The sequence below is a fragment of the Melospiza georgiana genome, chromosome 3 (assembly GCF_028018845.1).
Source record: "Melospiza georgiana isolate bMelGeo1 chromosome 3, bMelGeo1.pri, whole genome shotgun sequence".
Lineage (NCBI taxonomy): Eukaryota > Metazoa > Chordata > Aves > Passeriformes > Passerellidae > Melospiza > Melospiza georgiana.
In genome coordinates this window covers 99,891,176-99,905,484 of record NC_080432.1, presented here as the reverse complement: position 1 = coordinate 99,905,484, position 14,309 = coordinate 99,891,176, and positions in this window count along the sequence as shown.

The following is a 14,309-nucleotide window of genomic DNA, read 5'->3' as shown; positions in this document are numbered from 1 at the left end:
AAATATTGTCCTACTCATAACACTTTTAGCATCATCATTAAAACAATGTGTAATATCACAAATCCAGTTTTTTAAATTTTATCTAATCACAAACAAGAGATGAACTTCATAACTGTGCATGGATTAGTATGCTGAGTGTATGAATAAAATTATAAACCTATCATACATACATTTATGGTAGATGTTTATATCTATATCTTGATTTTCTGATTCAGGTTATGGCCACTACAGAGAGGTATGGTTTCAATGTTTTGCTGTGCGAAATTCCAAAAAGAAACTATTTTATTGATGCTAAGGTACTTACAGAAGTTAATGTCAGTTCCTCCTGGTGTCCAGTCAGAAAATAATATTTATACAGACAAGGAAAAGAAGGCACTTGGTACTTAACATAGAGCAGTACTTGCCATCAGGGTATTGCAAGCAAAGCTCAGCAAAATGGAATATTTATTTATTGAATAGTAATTAAAATATTTTTTTTAATGCTTTACGAGATTGTTAAGCAGAGAATCTTGGTTTCCTGGAATCACTCAGGCACAGAATGGGCAAAGTTTCAAGCTCCAAGATCTCCTTTTAGCAGATATCTTAGCAAACAGAATCCCTGATGACACTTTTGGAGGATGTTTTCAGTCTAACACAATGACTAACTTGTGCTTACATTCTTCTTTTCCTAAAAATTTCTGCCATCATGCACACCCCAGGCTTGGTAAGTTGTGCTTACCAAGTTTGATGTCCATAGATAATAACACATTGAGGCTGATGCCACACCACTATTTTTTCAACAGTTTTTCTATATCATCACAAAGCCAAGGGTTGACCACAGCTGGAACCCTTCTACTATCATGTTCAAAAAAAGTGGTTATGTACCCTGGTTTTTCTGAACATATCAGAAATTTTCAAGATTTTTATGACTTTTAATGATGAAAAGTTGTTTGGATAGCTTATAGAACCAAATCTAAGTGCTTTCTTGATACTCTGTCCCAATTTTGGGAAGCAAATTTCTTTCATCTTTATCTTGTTATGTAAAAAATATTCTGAATTACCTAAGAGAGATGCTTTTATCTAAAGCTTTTGTAAGTGCTTGTACACCTAAACAGACCTTTCCTATTATAACTTGAATAAAGTAAAAAAATTGCACTTGTCTGCAAGGTGCATGTGTGCTTTTCCTTCGAAGCGGAGTACAAAGCTCAGTGTACCTAAGTGTTATAAAATCAGAATCAAGTTAGGATGAAGTTCAGGTGGTAGGAACAGGACTGTTTCCTTCTCTGTTTTTGTTTTTTTTAAATATTCTTGCACAGTACGAAACACACTGGTTTTCTGATCCAAATGTAAGGCCCCCAAATGCTACCATAATAAATAAAAGAAAAAACAACTTTTAGTTTTCTTTGTGGATTATTCCTCTCTTATGCTGCCCTCCAATATTAGTTTCTTTTTGTTTTCTGTAAAGGATGCTTGATTTTCTGAGTGTTCCATTTAGGAAAAAAAACCCACAACCAAACAAGCAATCTATTTTTTATTTCTGTAGAAAAATCTATATAACATATATGCAAGCTGGGTTTCATGGCAAGTAGGCATTGTGGCACGTCCTGCTTTTTGTTAGGGACCACTATATGTCTAATGGAAATTAATGTTAAAAAATATATTGCTCTGATAAGCTCCATAATTATTTAATTACTGTATTTTCTTCAGTGTAAATTGAGGCAGTCAAATATTCTAGGTAGTTCTGCACATAATTTTTTCACCTTTTCCCCCCCATTTTATGACCAACTTTTTTTTATTCAGGTATGACACTGTTTTCAGGGAAGAATAGCATGAATCTCATCAAGTGGGCTTATGCAGTAATTTTATGAATTTTTAAACACTGTAAACAAAAATGCCTGTATTAAATGAGCTCTTTATGTTCTAAGTCATTTGGTATAAAGGTGGAGTACCCATTGTGGAAAAATTGAACTTCTTATGGGGAAATTGTATTTTAGATAAACAAAAGAATTGTTTCTTAAAAATCCCCCCACCCCTCTGTTTCTTCTGTCATGTCTTGAACTTTCCTTTCCCTTGCATCTTATAGGTTTACCTGACTTAAGTTGAATGATTGCCATAAAACAACTCTAGGATGCTTTTAGTAATTCATCTCTATTACCAGCTTAGTGCGTGTCATTCTCTTTTTTGGGTTGATACTGATCAAAAGCCTCAGTGGTGCAATGTGAAGCACTGCTCTTCTTTTACCAATGCTTCTCATATTGATGTCCATTACAAAAAATACTATTTTTTATCCTATTTTATCTTTCTATTTGCACACAGGAGTGCTGGTCCTAGCCTGTGTCTTCCTAAGCAGTTTACAATCTATGCACAGGACAGGAGAATTGTTTCGTAAAATGAGTGAGCGTGAGGACACACTGAGATAATGGTTAGCATGGCTGCCAGTGGTCTCAGCTAGGAGTCAAAGTTTCAGTAAGAGACTTGAAGGCAGAGAAAGAAAATCTGCAATGCTTAGGGAGTATTCTATGAGTTTGCATTGGACAAGGTGAAAATTTTGTTAGAAAATGAAGTAAATAGACAGTCTGACGTTATGGAACAAATGGAGGTGAAAGTCTCCCTAACCTCAATGAGGGCTCTCAGGTCAGGACTGGGTGGTGCTGGAAAGGGAAGCATATCCTATGCTTGAGGTATTGCAAAAACACAGGAAGGAAAAAGGCTAGTTGGTTATCACTGTCACACAGGTAGTGTTCAGTGTTCAAGGCTTAATTGGTCTGACTTTTACTTTTGTTTGCAGACACTACAAACTGCTGTAGGGTGTGACAACTCACAGTTTCAGCTGTATTCTAAGTGGCTTGTATGTCTGGAGGCTTTGCAAACACTGCAGAAGCCACTTAAAGCAAAGATGTTTCCAGAAACAGACTGCAGGTAGCATTTCTGGGAAAAAGTATCTGTCCTGGGAGTAACTACTTTAAATAAATGTTTATGTTTATTTGAAAACATTTTTTTATGGGACTTCATTATGTCATCTGCAGAATAATATGTGAAAGCTTGGACCAGATCTATACCAACTTTTTGATATAGCTGCTGTTATGTTAAGCATAAAAGTGGACATAAACCACATATTTAATTTTCTGCAAATGGATATATAAAAAAATATCTCAGTGCTAGGTACTGTTGCAGGTCTGCAGCTGCTGCTGGAGAAATATTTTAATCAGAAAAATGCCATTTTAGTTTACTATGTGTCTGTGACATTGTAAACGGAAAGAACATGTAACAAATTCTGACTTTTAACCTTGAAAATTTGAGGAGACCGTATTGTGACACATATCCCTGACCAGGTTCAAAAAAAGTGAGCATTATATGCACTGACCCTATACAGACCCCATGGATGGTTTCAAATCTAGGTTTCAGGTGTACTGGGAAGCTGTCTCTCAGTACTCAGGAGAATGCTAAAGCAATGATCTGACTCTTCTGTCCTGCTCTTATTGTTTTTCCCCATTCCCTCCATATTCACTTTTTGACAAACCAGGCTTTTCTGTTACACTTAGATTTCTTCAGTAACAGTTCTTCAGTAAAGGCTTCTACTGCAGTCAGTGAGACCAAGTATCATCCTAATTCCAAGAAATCAACCAGACATGACTGTATCAATAGTTACTTTTGTTTTCTCAGCAATAAGGATTTCTTTGAGCTTCACAGACTGTAAAGAGAATGTAGTTCCTGCCCTGAGAAAGGAATGTAGGTAAATGAATTTTGAAAAAGTCTTTTCTGCATGATAATATTTTAAACAAGATTCTCTGGCAGAGAATGAATTCTGGATTATTTATTATTGGAAGGGCACACTTTCCCTAATCATGACTTGTCTATTGTACATGCCAATGGTTTGAAACATGACTCTTAATATTTTGCTATGGTCAAAGAGCATTAAGATCAGTTTGTGTAGATCTAGGATAGTGCCTTCTTCCTTCAGGAATTCATAAACACCATCTCATATGCAGGTTGTGGCTGGTCAGGCAAAACCTATCATACTGTTTTCAATTCACTCCGAAGCATATAAGCTTCAAGTCTCCACTACCACTTAAGACAATTATTGTTTTGGAACCAAACTAAAACACATACATTTTATAGATTCAGAAATGGCTTTTTGTGGGCATTTGTATGGACATTACTCAAATGACCAGAAAAAGGAGTTGTAAACACATGAACCTTGTGAAGCAGAATTTAATTTTTAAACAGCATATTTTTTCTGCATTTTGAATTAAAATTCTACAATTTTGCCTAGGTAAGAGGGAGGAAGAACACTCAGGATCTGATTGGAACCTGTCTCTCCATTGGGAGAAAGATCTCTGTATGAATAATTCAGCCCTGGATGGAGTGAGCTTCCTTTTAACTGGTACAGTAGGATGACTCTGCTGCAAAATGAACTACTTGCTGATACACTAGAATGACAAGGCATATTAATGATTTGATATCAGCAATGTAAAACACATTATGTTCATTGATTATTAAAGGTAATGTTATTATTGCCATGATTGAATTATGACTGTGCATCATGTCTGGGATTTCACAAAAATGTATTAAAAAGGTAGCTGTAGTTATGGCCTTACCAGTAGATTTTCATATTCATGTATTAGGTGACTTTAAATTTACTGACTAAAAAGAATGTTATTTTCTTTTCCCATATGAATAAATGAACTTTTTGTGCCTTTTCTTGCATCGTGAACTCTTACATAGTGAAAAGTATCGCAGGACCAGATGAAGACCCAGCAGGGATAAGTCTGTTTGTGTCAGTGAGAATACTTTTTATTAAAAAAGAAACCTTTTAGTCATGGCTCAAGACCATAAGCAGAGCTTTAAATGTCTCAGTTCCCTGATTTGTCTATTCATTAGGGGTCCAGACCTAGCCTGGCCCACCTTGTGACTATTTGCTGCTTTCAGCAGATCAGTTTTGAAGGCAGGTGGCATACCTTGCTCCTCACAATAACTGAAAGCCATATGGTTAATCCCACATCTCCTGGGATGAGCTCTATTTTCCAGACATTATGTGAGTTCTCTAAGAGCTTGCCATTATACAAATGGTGTACAACCTACTATCACAGCAGACTAAATTAGTTGTGTTGTTGACTGCAACAGATTTTTCAGGCTTACCACAGCATGGGCAGAGATTTGGTTCCCACATGCTAAACCTGGTTAGCAGCGGTCCATTAGGGAAGAGAGGGGTTCATATATTTCTGGAAAAGGCGCTCTGCACATGTATTAGTGACTTGAATGGAGCATCTGGGAAATCAGGGAAGCAGAGACAGGTATTGAGTAAAGAAAGACTAGTATGCTTTTGGGGACTTTGTATTTGGGTCTTAGAAATGGGTATTAAGCAATTATGTTAAGAGCTTAAACAAGACTGAATAAGCAGTCTTGTGTGCAACTTTAAGACTGTTTATTTGTGTCTGAGAGTTATTTGAGTGTGTATGAAAGGTGGCTGGGTAATAAGAATAATTTGAGAGTAACTTGAGAGCTCTTATAGAAGGGCTAGCAGACAACTTTTTGAGCATTCTATTGGATAACAGCAGTTTTGCTGAATATAGATGTCATTACTACATACTGAAATTCTAGTGAGCTGTCTTTCACATGATCAAGACTTATGATAACTGAAATGACAATGCATGTTCCTGCTAGTGGTGAGAGAGAAGAATTCAAATGAAAGGAAAATATCATCTTAACTATCAGAGCAATGTCAAGACTACTTGGAAGAATTTTTTTGTGAAAAACCAAGTCCTTGCACATTTAGATAAAGGATTCAGGCTCATATCTTTGGGTTGAGTACTCTTGTTCTGTGGCCTCCAAAGTAGGATGTGTGCATGTGTCAGGATGCTCAAAGCAATCCATTGGAGTGTAGGAAAAAAAAGAAAAACTCGAGAAGTGGGCCCCTGAGAACTTCATGCAGTTCAACATGTTCAACTGCAAGATGCTGCACCTGGGTTGGGGCAGTCCCATATATGATCACAGACTGGGAGATGAATTCATTGAGAGCAACTCTGCTGAAAAGGCCTTGGGGGATGAATGAAAATCCAGACATGAGCTAACAATGTGTGCTTGCAACCCAGAAATCCAGCTGACTGGGCTGTGTCAAAACCAGCCTGGCCAGGAGGGTGAGAGAGGGGTTTGTGTCCCTCTGCTCTGCTCTGCTCTGCTCTTGTGGGACCCCACCTGCAGGGCTGTGTCCAGCTCTGGGGTCGCAGCACAGGACGGACATGGAGCTCTTAGAGCAGGTCAGTACGAGGCCAGAAAGTTGATCAGAGGGCTGGAGCACCTCTTCTACAAAAACAGGCTGAGAGAGCTGGGCTTGGTCAGGCTGGAGGAGAGAAGACAGCAGGGACACCTCATTGTGGCCATCCAGTACCTCAAGAGGGCTGATTAAAAAGGAGAGGAGTTATAATAGGCAGATGGTGACAGAACAAAAGGAAAAGATTTTAAACTGAAAGAGGGCATGTCTAAGCTAGATTTTAGGAAGAAGTTCTTTATTCAAAGGGTGGAAAAGCACTTCTGATGCTGCCCAGAGACTTTGTGGGTGCCCTATCTCTGGAAGTATTCAAGGCCAGGTTGGACAGGGCCTTGAGCAACCTGATCTAGTGGATGGCATCTCTGCCCAAGGCAGAAGGGTTGGGGCTAGATGGTCTTTAATGTCCCTTCCAACCCAAATCATTGTATGATTCTATGATTTTTTACTGTTAATAAAATAAATTTTAAAATAGTTGATTATTTCACCCTTTTTTCTATTTTCATGTGTGCTTTATAATACATGTAATATATTAGTACTGGAGTAAATGTACAAATTTTATAAATGAATAAAAAAAATACTGGGTCTGTGTTCAGAAATTCTTAGTTGATGGAGTGCACAACCAAACCAGTCTGGAGACCACTCCTCTAGTGCATGTGTGACAGTTTTAGTGTCTCTCTGGATTAATAAATAGTTTCAGATATAAGAAAAGTATCATGAGAAGGAAGCATTCCTGAAAGTCTGGTACACTGAAAGATCTCCTGTGATTGTGAGTGCTTGCGTTGTCTGCATTGCTTTCTGTATGTCTAGAATGTCCATATTAGAGATCAGAAACATTTCCTAGTAAGTGTCATTCATGCTAATCCCACAAAAACCTTTCATAAATAGTCTCTCCTAAACAACAGAAGTTTCACTGAAAAATTCCAACAAGCCTAACAAGTCTGAAGTTCCCTGCTTTATTTTATTTTAAAGTATTTATTTACTTAGAATCCTTTACAATGGATTACATTAAAATGATGAGGATTGTGCTGGTGAATATAAATTGTTAGGAAAACATTTATCATTCTTGTGCACATGTGAGCTTACTGTTGGACTCTCAAAGCTTTGTCCAAGAATATGACTGGATGACTTCTAAAATTAATGACAATTGCTGTGTGAACCATAGTTTAAAGGATCATGTACATACATATACCTATAGAGGCTTTGTGTTCTCTATTGATAATGTCCAACAAGTACAAATTTTATGCATAGAGTGGTTGATGCTGCATTTTTCATAATGTTAATAAATTCAGAACATGAAGAAATAGCATTAAGTGCCAGCAGCTCTTGTCTATGGCATGATGAATATATCTATCACTTTACAAGAGTGATGCAAATGCAGGAATCTTGTTTGGGACATGCAGTCTCGTGTTAAGAAGAAATACTTTGTTCTGATTTGCCTTTGATGTTATTTGTATACCAGGTTTATGAAATAGATTTTTCCAGTACAAGCAAGTGGGCTTTGAACATGAGCATGAAAAATGTCAGCTCTTGAAGGAGCAGAGAATAATGCAATGGACTTTATGCCATTTAAAGAGGAAGTAAATTTAGACCAGAGGGAAAATTCCTCCTTTATTTATGGACAATTTGGACATAGTGTTCAGGAGTGAATGTTTGAAATTAATTTCCTGACATGCCCCACTTGCTTCCTTCTGTTCGCACTCTGGATTGGCCTTAGTACACCTAAATTGGATTTTAGATTAAATAAAATCTGGAAGCTGAAGTCCACTTGCAAATGAACATCTGGGCAATGGGACTAGATTAAAGCAAATTAAATATATAAAAAAGCCATGGATATTTGCTCTCTAACACTGACTATTTCATTCTACTAACCCTCTATTTGTCTTAAAGTCTTGCTAATTTGGACAGAATTTTTTTTTCTCCTTTGGAAGGGGATTAGTTTCCAGTGCTGTTGCACCAGAATAACTAATGGTGCAGCATTTGTGAAATGGAGCAGCCTTCATTAAGAAAAAACTACAATCATCCTTAAATGTGATGTGGAGGCCCTTCAGCTGTATAAAGAAACTTCATATTACACATTGCAAGACAAGCAGCGAGCCATGTAACAGACCCTTCAGTGGCATCAGCAGCCATATGAGAGCTGCCCTTCAGTTTGCCCCTGTTTTAGGGAAACAATGGCTGAAGACCTTTCCAGAAGCTCAGGTCATATTTCTAGTAAATGCAGGGAAGCCAGTGGACACTTCATGCTTAAATGAACATATTCTGTTTCTCACTGCTTTGTGGCCAGGTAGTGGCAGTTTTAGCCAATTCTGAAAGTAACCTGATTTCTGATTAGATCAATCCTGCTGAAGTAGTCTTACAAATAAGATATTTATCAGAATGTTTTATTAGGTTACAGTTAATTATATTTTACCTGTATCATAGAGAACATTAGCTTTCTGAGTGGGTCATTTTGAAAGTGCTCTTTGTGATAACACTAGGACAATATAGATTGCTTTCTGTGACTTTGGTTGCTTTGTGTGCTCCATTTAGAAAGGAAAAACTACATTTTACAGCCTCATATCAGATTTGTAGCACTTCAGATAGCACTGCACATAGGACATGCTACTAAATAGTATTCTGGGACCAGTCCCTTTAAGCAGACCATTTTTAGAGTTGCTTATAGATTAAGCATTTATTTTAAGCAACATAAGATCTGACAATAGCATGCCATTTCTCTTGCTGTCATTAGGACCATTGGAAAAGAAATCACTATTAATTATATTATGCAAAGTGTGTGCATTACATTTGAAGAGATGGGAATAACAAAGTCCAATATGGGTTTCGTCTTTCAACTTTTCCTCTCAACTGTTTCACTGATCATTAAACTTTTTGCGCTTCCACTGACTGAGAAAAACTATTACGTGCCTTTAAATTCTGATTATTTTTTGTAGATAGAATTTTGTCTTTTTCCCTCCCACTGCCCCTCCCCCCTCCCTCCGCCCCCACCCCAAAAAAGGTGGATTGATTATCAGAAGGAGAAAATCATTGAAAATAAATTTTTGTTGTTCTTTATTATTAACTTTTATTGCTAGTACATTAAAGTGAATCCTTGGGACTTGGGACCTGTCATCTCCAGAGCACATGTGATCCCTACTCTGCTTTAATTTAAGGCACAGGACCTTAGGCTGTGGTCCAGTTGTCCACTTTGAAGTACAGATAACTTTGCACGTAAAAGTGTGGTTAACCAGTGTGTTAGTGAAATGTAATAGCTAGCCCCACATGTAACCATATGAATACACCTTGAGTAAGGAAAATAACCAGTCTGCAGAACCTTTGTTCTTCCCTTTGTTAGATGCTGCAGAGCCAAGGAAGATGTGGTGCTATTCATTCTATCACTGTCTCTCTCACTGGTTTTACAGAGCATCAGAAAAGATTTGGGAGCATAAGTGTTTTGGTTTCCAATGCTCTTAATTATTTTTAAATAGTAACATTTCTATTTATTTTTAAAAATAGCAATAGAAAAACACCCCCATCAAACACCAGTGATCGATGGAAACTGTTTCTGGACCTGAGTATCTTATGTCACAATCAGTTTTCTATAAAGAAATACATAAAATAAAACAAATGAAATAATATTTCTTTCAGACTTGCTTTATAAAACTACCTGGGCCAAACTATTGGACTTACAGTAATGGTCCTGGAGTTTTATGTCACTGTTATAATCAGTGGTAGAGGCAGGGGCTCTGTCTTACAAGTCAAAGTGTAATCTCTGCCCACAGAGTCCTGCCTGGAACAGGGAAACAAGTATTTCAAGAGTTAAGAGTCTGCTACCGGAGCAGATCTAATTTTCTTTTCCCCATGAACTAAGGGGGAAGGAAAGAGAGCAATTGGAGACACAGTGTTTATGTTCTTCTGCACATTCAGTCAAGTGCTTAGGGTTTCAGTGTCTGAGCTGTGCATCTTTGAATAGGTATTAATAGCAAAAAATGATACCATGGTAAGCTCCAGAAAAGCTGAAAATTTTGTACTTTAGATCTTTTCTCTCACCCTGTCTTATATCAAAAGAATGCCTATTTTAGCAGCCACTTTTAACTTCAGCTTTAAAAATTATGGAGTGAAATAGAGAGTTATCCTAGGTACAAAACTCTTATTATCTTCTATTTGAAACTTCCTGCATCTTCTTTTTTCAGGTCTATTTTTTCTCCATAGTATAAATAGAGCTGCTAATAATGCTTCACACCACTGTCACTGAAATGGTGTAGTACTTTGTCATTATAACCTTACCTTCCATGTTTTATCCTAAGAAACCCATAGAAATTGCTCTTTCTGCTTCAAAATTTGCATGCAAGGTTGGTGGCCAGAGGTTAGCTTTTGACCGAGTTTGATAACATTTAAGTCTCTCTTCTAATTTAGTTTTTAATAAAAGGCGATAGCGAAAGGTGACATAATGATGGATGCCTGCACTATGGTGTGTCAGGGCTTCTCAGCTGCCTGTCTTTCTGCCAGCAATTGGACATGCTGTGATCATAAGTGCCAAGGAGCTGCAACAAAATGACATTTCTATTTCCTAGTGCTGCTAAAACTGAAGTTTGGATGTTCATAAAACATGGATGATCAGCCTTCCTTAATACCTGATTTATTTCAGTAACTAGCTTCTGATACATTTTAAGATATTTGAAAATGAAGCAAAATAAAGCCTCATAAACTTAGAGGAATGAAAAACAATTCTACTTTCCTATTGCAGGCTTTAGAAAGAAAACATGGTATTGTTTTGCAGCAGAAGGTGCTGATATCTTATGATCCCAGAATGAAAGGCCCTCAGGGACTGTCAGCTGTTATTTAAAATCCCTTTTTTTTGGGTATTTACACTATAAAGGAAAAGAGGATGGTGTAGATAATCTTATGCACCTTCAGATGTTGGGAAACCCTAGATGCACTGCATCAAACAGGTCTCCAACCAGGATCCTATCCATGGGAAGTACATTCCTTTTGAACATTTGAGATCTTACACACTATTCTCAAAAGAAAACAATTGTATGAATTTCTATTGTCAGAAAAAAAAAAGGGTGTTCACATGAGACCATCTTGCTGTACTTTTTAAAGGGAAGGTCACAGAGGTGATGTAAATGCGGGTGCTCTGTGGGAGCTGCACACAGGCTCTGCTGTGACAATGAGGTGACCCTGCAGCCACGGGATGTGTGCAGCACTACAGCCCAAAGGCCAGGCTCTGCAGGCACGATAGCAGAGCACACACCTGCCCCCACTCAGGTTAAATGTTGTTTGGATCAATAATTCTCTGAGTTACAATGCTGTTCAGGGCAAGATCCTCTCAGGGATGCACTTGCAGCCTCAAACGCCAAGGACTCCAAAAGTCTGGTTGCTAAGTCTTTGCTGGTTTTTGTAACTAGGACATAGAATCATAAAATCATAGATTCATAGAATGGTTTGGGTCAGAAGGAACCTTAAACTTCATCTAGTCCCCAACACAGTCAATTCCTGTTTGGAAGTGGGTTGTGCTCAGTGTTTCAGCTACCTCACATCAGTCGTCTTGTATGGTACAGACTCCTGTAACTGGATTACTTCTTTTTAGAGCATTTAGTCATGCCAAGCCAAACGCAACTGTGCCTGTACAAACAAAATAGAAATTATGACTATGTCCCACAAATTGGTGTCATCTATGAGATCACAGCATGAGAATTACACTGACCTATCCTTAACAATGTATGTATTCTTAATCCCAAAAAACCTTGCAAAAATGTTCTGAGTTTTTGTGTGATGTTCACAAGGGAAAAATGTGCTATGATTCAGAAATTCTTTGAAAAGTCACACATGGCTCTCTTGCCTTTCACATGTCTCTCTCTCTGATGACTGAGTTTTAGAGAAGGAGCAAATAAAGATGAAAATCATAATTTGTTTGTTGCTCTCTGCTCTGGCATCACATGAGTCCAACGTCTATCACAGAAATACTCGGAATTTCTGGCTGGGGAGAATGGAAACATTCTTTGAAGTACATTCAGACTCAAAGGTTTGAAAATGGTCATGTCTCATCTGGAAATTTGATCTGATCAAAAGCTGATCAGAGAACCCAAATTAAGACAGAGTGAGAGCCTATTTGGTAATGGAGGAAGAAGAACATATAGATACATCATATCTCTAGGTATATATACTGCTGCATAGAAGGTGTGAAGGGTATGCTCCTTTCTATTTCTGCTAAGCTCCCAAAATTGCAGCCATGTTGAATTGTATAATACATAAATCAGCTGGGCAGATTTTGATAAATGTAATCCAGAAATGAAACACAGAAATGGTGCAGATGCAACTCATATTTATTTCAAAATATGAGTAAACAGTAATGGAATTAGTTAAAAATTTTTGGTTAGATCTAACCATTATTCTTTCCATTGAAGCTTACAAATACTTCAAAAGATGAATAAGAAGATAATAATACTGCTAATGGGGCGAAGTTTTGCTTTGTACATTAACCAAGGAGGGATGTCATTTGTGCTCAATGAATTCAGCTTCAATTACTGCTAAATAAGCAGAAAATGTGTAGATTAGTTATAACATCCTAGTTATATCTGTTAATTGATAAACATCTGCCAAAAAAAGGTACTGTTTTTCAGACAAATTGCATAGTTGCTTGATATCCTTGTATTGAATTCCAATGTGACTGAACTAATGGCATAAATATATGAAAAGCATGTGAAACAACAGTGATACATCTTCAAAATGTGGCTCATGTTCTGCTTCAGTATGAAGCAAGCAGTGGTTTTATAAAATTTCTTAAGGCTTGATTGATCAAGGGTAAGGCACTGTCAGGAATATACCAATGAGCATCCTGTAAGTCTGAATGTGCAGAGTTCATTCCAAGGAAGCCTGGTGACAGATGCATAGCTCCCCTTTGAATGGAAAGGGTTTTCATTGCTGTGTGTACACAGGACAAAGCACAAGGTCTTAGTAGCGTAAAACAGAGCTTTGTGTTTCAGTATGCTGAGAAAGGTTAGTTTTGCCAGTCTTCTATCTCCAGGACCTTTGGGCTATACCGGCATTCCATCTTCCTCTGGGAGCCTGTGCACTATCAGTGTGACAAGAGCCTTGACTCTGAAATAAATCCATGGTGAAGAACATGGCTGTGACCTGTAAGCACTAAGTACCTTTCCTGAGAAGGTCACTTGTCTTCAACCTCCTTTGTTCTAGCACCCCATAGATGATATGTTATATGATAAAGATGATAACACAATGATGGCATGGTCTCTCCTGGGTAAGCCATGTTAAACCAAGTCAGTTGGAATCTTGTAGGAATTATATATTTGTCAGGCTTGGAGACTACTTTTCTTCAATCAATTGATGTTTGTTCTTTTTTTTTTCCCCAAAGCAGATGCACTGATGTTGATACTCTTGGACTTCAATTTTTACTGGTGTATAATTTAAACTGTACTTTTGCCTCAGGTCCAGTCAAGGTTAATTTGTATTTTTAAATTTTAATGCAACAAAAAAGTGTATCTGTCCATCTGTGAAATGCCCATTATGTATTTTCTACCTAACTCTAGCAACACCAAGCTTTCTGGATAGTGTCTTACTCCAAATGGAATGTCTTTGTGATAATATTGAGCATCACAGCTGTAGGTTACCTAAATAGGCATTATATCCATTACTGTTATTTTACATTGTTCAATACAGCTATTATGTTTCATAAAAAGTAGGAAAACCTGGGTATTATAAGTAGCAAGAAAACCAGCAGGCTGATAATTGCTCTATGCTCACTAATGTGAATTACTAAATGGCTCATCTATAATTGTAATTAACACCTCCTGCCTAAGCTTTGCAATTAACTGATGTTGCTGCAAATTTTTGTTGTATATTTAATCTTTATGTTGTTTCTCTGGCCTGCTCCTGTATTAGATTTATCATTAAACCTACAAGCTATACATTGAGCTGCCACAGCATCTACTCATTAGTAACATGGGGCCCTTGTACAAAGGCTGGCTGCATCTCCAGGGAATTCACAGTCAACACATTCTGTTCTGGTTTAGTAAATGTACCTGCTGCGTATCCTTTCACATTTGCTGGATCTGTTCAAACT